This window comes from Equus asinus, chromosome 5 (assembly GCF_041296235.1).
Source record: "Equus asinus isolate D_3611 breed Donkey chromosome 5, EquAss-T2T_v2, whole genome shotgun sequence".
Taxonomy (NCBI): Eukaryota; Metazoa; Chordata; class Mammalia; order Perissodactyla; family Equidae; genus Equus; species Equus asinus.
In genome coordinates this window covers 43,188,289-43,197,356 of record NC_091794.1, presented here as the reverse complement: position 1 = coordinate 43,197,356, position 9,068 = coordinate 43,188,289, and the positions used below count along the sequence as shown (strand labels likewise).

Sequence of the window (9,068 nt, the reverse complement as noted above, 5' to 3'; positions counted from 1 at the left end):
CCAATGGTTGTGTTGTCTTGGCCAAGTTGCTTAACTTGCCTGAATTTCATTTTCCATCTATAAGATGAAAAATGTGGAAGCATCTGTTTTGTAGGATTATTGTGAGAATTCACCACAAATACATGCTGTGGCAGATTGTATTTTCCAAAGATGGCCACACCAATATACATATCCCGATCCCACACGCATTTCTTAAATTGTGACTGACATCCTCCCACTGAAAGCTGAGGTCTGTAGTCTCTCTGTTTGAATCTGGGCAGACTTGACTTCTCTGATCAATAGATGTGGCAGAAGTGATGCTATGTGACTTCCAAGGTTAGATCATAAAAAGGATACAGTTTCCATCTGTTCCCTTTCTCAGGACACTTGCCCTTAGAACTCAGCTACCATGCTGTGCGGAAGCACAAACCAACTCACATGGAAAGACCAACGTGGAGAGCAACCAAGGCCCCCAGCTGACAGCCACCACCAAACACCAGACACGAGTGAAGAAACCTTTAGATAATTCCAGCTCCCAGCCTTTGAGTCTCCCATCGGAGGCTCCAGACATGAGAGAGCAGAGACCAGCTGTCCTCACTGTGCCCCATCCAAATTCCTGACCCACAGATTCAGTGAGCATGATTCATTGCTGTTTTACGCCACTGAATTCGGGGGCAATTTGTCATGCATCCATAGTAACTGGAACAGATTTTGATACCATGTAAATAATACAAAAGACAAACAAGGTAGCTGGGGAATTTCTGTAACTTACTTCCTGTTCATTAACTTAATATGCATTGCTAGACGAAGTATAGACTCAATTGAGTCAATTCTGGAATCTAACAACTTAGTAACCAGTTTGTCAGTAAAATACAACCAAAACGTAGAGGCAAAACGATACTTTATATCAGCAGATTAAACATGGTCCCTGGTCCCTTTCAGCATTTGACGGAGGAAACAAACTTTGTTTACTGGTCTCCAGCAAATGTTTTAGCTGAGTGCTCACTGAGTTTCTTTCAACTGAAGTTCTCCTGTTCAGGAATGAGAAAATTCTAAAAGGCAGCTCAGGGGTAGCCAACCTTTGCTCTTATATTATGGGAGCTCATAATAATAAAATTTCATATTTATAGATCGTCTTACATGGGGTTTTATATCCTTAATCTCAAGTGGGTTTATGAATGCATTTGTATAGGTTTAGCATAGAGGCATACAGTGGCCATAGAATATAATGATCTGATGTGTGTTTGCTTCTGCTGGCAGCTGTTGAGATATATGATAGAGGATATGCATACCAAAGAGAAATATGTAGAACTATGAGGATGAAACAAAGAAGCTAGTGACTACTTTTGGATCTATGTGTATGTATTAAGAAATACAGTTCTGGGATAGAACCCTGAGACGATCTGGCAAATTGGTGCATGCCCAGATGCTATTCAAATACATGGCAACCATCCCACCCTTGGTGGAGAAATAATACTATGGGAAGGCTGGGCAGGCATAGAAAGGCATTATATAACTGCCAAGAATGAGGTTCTAAGATTTTACCCTACGGACAAGCTGTCAGGTTAGCCTGCCACACTTCCAAGGATGCTGGGAGAAAAGTTGAGACTCCTGAGTCAGAGGCAGAGGACAGTATATTACTCGCAGCAGCAGCAATAGGCAGAGAATCAGCATTTTTTGCACCAGACTCCAAGCCACAGTTCTCACAGAGTGTCGTGAGGGCAATGATGCCTGCAAATGCGGTAGGTTTGTTACAGGAGAAACAGCCTGAACGTAGGGAACCGGAATCTTGTATAATGTGCAGTCGGCATGCTTGACCTTTGCTTCAGAGAGAGACATTTTCTTTATTACACTGGACAGTGAGCATAGGTGACCTTTGTCTCACAGGGACACACTACCTCTATCTTCCAAGGCTGTAAGCAAACCTGCTCTTTGCTCTGGAGGGAGATACAATATCTATATTTCAAGGCTGTTTCCTATATGAACAACCTTGGAAAGACACTTCAGAACAAAAGGCAGTCACTATCTCTGCTCACAAAATGTGCAGGAATATTGAGAGATCCATGGAAACTTGTCTCCCAACAAAAACCCCTAATCTTCAGAGGATCTGAAGAAATTGCAAAACAGCTATGATGGTTTGACCAGTGATTGAAGGTCAATGACATCTGTATGCATCAGGGAAAGTAGAGAGAAATGTGCACCATAACTTGGATTTGCATATTTTTTCCTCTGGACTTTACTTCAGAGTGGTTCCCATCACTAGAGTAGCAAAGCCAATTTCCAACAAAATTCAGTTGCCCTTCAGTTCAAGTCTGTCTGGTTTGTGGACCTGGTGGCTATTGAGACTCTGAGCAGAATATCCTCAATGACCCTGTGAAATAAACAGAGTGGGTATTAATTCTTTCCATTTGATGGAAGAGGAAATTTACTCCATGGCTGGTGTAAGGGAAAAGCACCCCAACTGACAGGTTGGTGGTGGCCAATGCAGAAAGATAATGGGACAAATTGAGTTCCTGAGACCTGCTTAAAAGAACGGAGAGGCCTCATCGGGCCTCAGCTGCTTGGGGTTAGAGAAGGTGCTGGTCATTCACTACTTTCAAATCCATCCTCCACCTTGTCACTGCTTTGCTCTGTTAATTGGCTGTGCTGCTTATGAAAGGGAAAAAAACCCAAAACTAGATAAACTGCCAGTTGGCCCAGGGAGATGGCAAAAAAGATTGCCTTTTGCCTGAACTCTTGCTGGACAAAACAAATCAAAACAAAAACAAAACCTCCTTGATAAATTAACATCCAACTATGTATCTACAGGTGTTGAGTCCAAATTATACGATGGATGGTCTAGAAATCATGATACTGAGAAATTTCATATAAATTGATCTCTGGCTAGTGAGTGACCAGGGACCTCTGGAGAAACAAATGCAAAGGCACTCTGAAGGGCACTTTCACAGCCCAGGTCACAAAGGATTCCAAAAGATTTTGACCGAAGATGAGTTCACCATACAAAATTATAAACAGGCAAGGTAAGAATTCACCATAAGCAAAAACTTGAGATCACAGAATATTGTGATAGAGACAACAAATTGCTTCAAACAATTAGATAAAAAGAATAAATAGAACCTGTATGGAAAGAATAAGACAAAGTGAAAAATTTATAGGAAGATTTGAAAAAACATCCAAATACTTGAATTCTGCTGCTGGCCAAGATGGAGCTGCCTCTTTCTTTTAGTAATTAAAACTACGATTCCAGACGATCCAAAAAGCAAGTACTCGAGAACTCTGAAAGTTTGGCAAAAGCGGGTAGATTGGGGAAGAAGTGAAAATTTGAAGAAGTGATTCATGCAGAAATGAATTACCATTTTTTTTCCCCTTTTTAAATTCTCCATCTTGCCTTGAAATTGGGCCCCAGCTGCATAGCTGTAGCTGCAGCTCAAATTCTAAGATAAACCACATCTTTCTGGCCAGCAGGTCGGAAAAGGGGCACCAGAGAGAGTGTGTGGGGAATTTCAGAGGAGGGAGTTGAAGATGGGATTCTTATGTTTGAATCGGAACAAGTTCCAGTCTCACCCTTTACCTGTGCAAGCAGGGGATGCGGCAAATGCTTTGAAAACCGAGCTGATCGTGGAGCTATTGCCAGGCATGGTGAGGCAGACTTGGCATTCGAGACCTAACTGGGTTGATTGCTTGCTAAAACAAAGAAAAAATAATAATTCTCCAGAAGACTTTAGCAGTTCCTCAAGTCTTTGAACATAAAACTCAAAATGTCCAACGTACAATTAAAAATTATACAACATAACAAAAACAAACAAAAAAGCCACCAGGCAAATGTGACCAATTCTCAAGGAAAAAAGGATAAAAAACACGTAACAACCCCAAGATGACTCAGAGTTCATTGATCAAAGACTCTAAATCAGCTATTACTGTGCTCCGTATCAAGATAGAAACACTTGTAATAAATGAAAGGACAGAGAAATAGGAAAATATAAAAAAGAACTAAGTAGAAATTTTAGAATTGAAAAATATAATATGAGTAATAATAAAAAAAAGTCCCTGGATGGGCTCAGTAACAGATCAGATGACCAAAGAAAGAGTCAGTGAACTCAAAGATAGATCAATAATAATTATACATTCTGAACAAAAGGACAAAAAAAAATTTTTTTAAATAGAGTAGAGCCTTAGGGACACCGAAGACAATAGCAACATGTGTAATATTTTTCTCATGTGAGTTCCAGAAGGAAAGGAAAGAGATTGGTACAGAAAAAATATTTGAATAAATAAAGGCTAAAAGCTTCCCCAAGTTGGTAAGAGACACAAATCCACATATTGAAGAGGCTCAGCAAAACCCAAATAGAATAAACTCAAAACTAAGGCCCAAAATGTCATAATCAAATTGCTGAAAACCAAAAATAGAAAAAAATCTTGAAATAACACTATGCATCTAGAGGATCGATAATTTGAGTCACCGAAGATTTCTCTCCCGAGATCATGGAGGTCAGAAGACAGTGGAATTGTGTGTTTAAAGTGCTGAAAAAAAAAATACTGTCAACCCACCATTCTATATTCAGTAAAAATATATCAGGAAGGAAGATAAAACTAAGAATTTAGAGCAGCAGTTGCTCTAAAAGAAATACTAAAGGAAGTTATTTAGGCTGAAGTGAAATGATACTAAAGGGAAACTTGGAACTTCAGGAATGAAAAAAGAATATAAAAATAGTAAATGTCTGGGTAAATTTAAAAGGATATTTTTCTCCTTTTAAGTGCTTTAAATTGTGATAGTTGAGAGAGAAAATTGTAACTTTGGTGGGGTTTTCAATGTGTATAGATGTAAAGCACATGACAGCCATAACCTAAAAGGGAGTAGGCAAAGGGCACTAGGTTGTAAGGTTTCTGTATTTCACTGGTGGTGATAAAATATTAAATCAAAATAGACTGTAAAAGTTAGATATGCATTTTGTTATCCCTAGGGCAACCATAAAAATTATGCAAAGGGCTAGAGCCAAAACACCAACACATAAGTTTAAGCAAAATACTAAAAATCACTCAAAAATAACCGAGTTTTCTAGAGTCGTTAAAATGGTCATTGAAATGGAAACTCAGTGCGTGGTTTTAAATTGGTTGGTTAAAGATGGTTAAAGAAACAAAACTGAAAGCTGGACATAAGAAAATTGCCCAAAATGCAGCATAGAGAGAGAAAACAGTCAGTTGTATTGATAAGGAGAGGGAAATGTCCTTTGATAGATTTAAAATTATATGTAAAGTGGAGTAATTGAATAATACAATCATTCATCACTTCTCTTTGGTTTTGTATACATCAATTCACTGTTCACGTTTTTTTTAAAAAAAACGCTTATAAAATACTTGTTAGTGCCTATGAATTTGGACCCTCTGCTTGGGATAGGGTTTGTCTTTTTATGCATTTGTGCATTCCTATACACTGGAAGATGATAAAGTGACATTGGTGTTTCAGGGTCTGCTCTGAAGTATGAAGACAAACTGCCTATGGTGCTTTCCAAGGTGCCCTCATTCTTGTGGGCACAAATATCCATTGTTACTAATTGGAGAAAGGTGATTCTGTAACTTCTGCATCTACCTGCTGTGAATTGCAAAATTCCTTGGCAACACTTTAAATTCATTCAGCACATGAGTCACCAGGCTGAATGTGGAGCCCAGCCAAACCTTGGTGGGATCACCGAAACCCGCTCACCCCTTGCTTTCTTAAGAGAGCTGCCTGCTGGGAGGCAACAGAGGAACCCCTGGGCAGGACAGTTTCCTATGGATCTGGGCAGGGAGGCTGTGCTTAAAATGCCCCTGAAAACAGAACTTGGCAGTAATGGGGACTCATGACTTTAGAGAATAAGAATTAAGGTTGCCCAATGTTAGCAGGTTACATGGTAGTCAAAGAAGGATGGACCTTGCAACAAGAAATATAACAAATTTACCATTTATCGAGCCAAGCAGTGTCCTTCTCTTCAATCCTCTCAAGAATCCTGAATGGCAGGCAGTATTAGCCACATTTTACTGATGAGGAAACCAAGGTTCAAGGAAAGATGAAGCCAAAATTCTACGACAGGCCTGTCTCGCTCCAAGGCCTTTCTAGGGCACTGTGGAATTCTCAGTATTATTGATGACAATGGGCATCTGAATAAATAGCAGGTGTCATCTACTCAATGTGTGTATAACACGCACTCCTATAGCACCTTTAAATTATATGTATACCGAAAAACAGCCTTGTTTGAATGAGACATAACACAACGTGGAGTCCCACCATGGTATATGTCGTAGATTCACTTTGGTGCAGCGTTTTCTTACCTGAGGCCCTCTTGCCCAGTGAAGGGGGTCTGTGGCCAGCTTTAGGGCTTAGGGTTAGGTTATACTCTTTGCCCTTTCTGGTAGTTATAGATTTGTTGGTTGGGCTTTGTGTAAAGGCCTATTCTTGGTCTGTCCATCAGAGTTCGTTTTATACACACGCGTGTGCATGCGCGCGCACCACACATTCACACACTCACACTCACATACTATCTCAGATTCTAAGAAGTTAAGCGAATCACTAGACAGCTGAGGTTAATTATCTGTTCACCCAGAGCCCCAGCAAAAGCATGCCAACAGCTGATCATAAACCTACCAAACTCCAGAGAAAACAGGCCCCGCTGGAGCTGAGCAGCTCATGGATCAGGTCCTCGGAGAGCCTTATGCACACACACGGAACAGGGAGATGCCTAAGGAGTGTGTTTTAAGATATTCTGAAAGGCCGTCTTTGCAATACGACACAATTCCGCTGGACAAATATTTATTTAATAAGCCCTGTGTGTCAAGTAATGTGTCAGGCTTTGGGTGCGCAAAGATGAAGAAGTCAAAGTCCGTGACGTCTCAGCTCTCCCCACCCAGTCAAAAAGAAGGAGCGGAAATAAAACGAGGTAGTTGTAGCAATCAGGGTTGTATGTAAAGTGCCTTGAGGACTTAGATAACTACGTAATTAATGCTGGCAACGGGAAGGGGGAAGGACAAGGAAAGCTGTAAGGAGATATTACAGGGAGATTTAATGGTTGACTTAAAATTCACCAGGGTTATGAGAGCGCAGGGCACTGCGGCCAGAGGGGAGTGGGGGGGCAGAGCAATGCCAGCGAACTCTGTGCTGCGCCAGTGAGAAGCAGTGCGTGGCTTGAGCTCGGCAGGTTTTGGAGAAGAGGAGGCTGCAAATGTGGAAGAGGAGGCTGGAACGGTTCCTGGGGCCCCGTTACAAGGAATGTGCTTTATCCTATTGGCTATAGTTAGGGTGACCTTAAAATTTATTGTCCAAACTGAGACACTTCTGAGAGTAAAAGGAGGTGCCAAAAATCACTGGAGTTCAATTCTTTGAATATTCATCGACCATCAAATTAATTCTGTTAAAAACTTCTTCTTGAGAAAATTGTTTCTAAAAATTTAAAAACATTTATATGTTAAAGCAAGAATAAAAACTCTTTATGTGTACAATAAAAATAACACAAGCAAAATAATTCTTCTTGATATCTAGCCACATATTTTAATATGCTTCTTATTTCTAACTATCTCTAGTACCATGCCGTTAGTATTTTTCTGAAGAATATATATTTTCTGATATAATCTTATTTTTAATGTTTTAATGAAACAGTAGTATTTAAAGCTCTAGTTTATGGTATGCAGATTAGAATGTTTGATAACTCCAGTGAACCCATGCTTTAATTGAGAAAATATTCTCCCTGCTGGCACTGAGGAATGTTCAAAACAAATTATGCTAAATGAAGGATATTCTCAATGGTTTTTTTTGAGTTGAAATGTGTAAATATCTCGGGCTGTTTCCCTCTCTATTCAGCACACTTTTCTTCAACAAATATTTTCATAAAATAAAACTCATCAAACAAGTTGTCTCTGTTCACGTTGTTTTTGAATTTTCACCAAATATAAATGTTGCAGAATTACAGCCTTTCTCAATTTCAATCCACTCCAGAATAGAACATAAATTTCTCCAATTAAAAATAGTAGCTCTAGGGGCTAGCCCAGTGGCATAGGGGTTAAGTTCGTGTGCTCCGCTCCCACGGCCCAGGGTCCACAGGTTTGGATCCTGGGTATGGACCTAGCACTGCTCGTCAAGCCATGCTGTGGTGGCCTCTCACTGAAAATAGAGGAAGATGAGCACAGCTGTTAGCTCAGCAACAATCTTCCTCAAGCAAAACTAGGAAGATTGGCAACAGATGTTAGCTCAGGGCCAATCTTTCTCAAAAAAAAAAAAAAAAAAGTAGCTCTATGCAATAATTCTCCAAGTAATATATTGTAAAGGACAAGTACAGAATTTCAAAACTGAAACTTACATCTCCTTTAAGCCCTTATTTAATTTGCTCCGTTCTTCCTTTGCTTTTAGAGGGATAAGTTTCAACGACTTCCTTGCTGTAAGCTTTGTTTTTAGTAATCAAGTTCACTGACAGCTTCAGAAACTGAAGATTTTTACATTTCATTCATGGAGTACTTCGATTAAATATTGCCAACTAATTTTGAACAAAATGCAAAAAAATGTTTAGAGGACTGGTTGATAAAAAAATTCACCTTCACTGTAGGACACCTAGGTTGATATAAAAAATTCTTCACGGGCCAGCCCTGTGGCCAAGTGGCTAAGTTTGCGCACTCTACTTTGGTGGCCTAGGGTTTCACCAGTTCGGATCCTGGGCGTGGACATAGCACTGCCCATCAGGTCATGCTAAGGCGGCATCCCACATAACACAACCAGAGGTACTCACAACTAGAATACACAACTATGTACTGGGGGCATCAGGGAGAAGAAGAAAAATAATAAAGAAAAATAAAATAAAAATAAAAAAATAAGAAAAAATTTTAAAAATAAATTAAATAAAAAATAAATTAAAAAAAAGAAGATTGGAGGGCTGGCCTGGTGATGCACTGGTTAAATTAGCACATTCTGCTTCAGCGGCCTGGAGTTTGCTGGTTTGGATCCCAGGTGCAGACCTATGCACCACTTATCGAGCCATGCTGAGGTAGGCATTCCACATATAAAGTAGAGGAAGATGGGCATGGATGTTAGCTCAGGGCCAGTCTTCCTCAGCAAAAAGAGGAGGATTGGC

General features: G+C 39.9%; 1 long non-coding RNA gene across 1 annotated transcript; it reads right to left on the bottom strand.

The window, feature by feature from the left end:
- Positions 1 to 928: 928 nt before the first annotated feature.
- On the bottom strand, positions 929 to 6,763 carry LOC139045409 (uncharacterized). Its single transcript, XR_011503742.1, has 3 exons — positions 6,599 to 6,763; positions 3,551 to 3,663; positions 929 to 2,350 (listed from the first exon to the last, which is right to left on the bottom strand). It is a non-coding gene; the product is annotated as an uncharacterized lncRNA (long non-coding RNA).
- Positions 6,764 to 9,068: the final 2,305 nt, after the last annotated feature.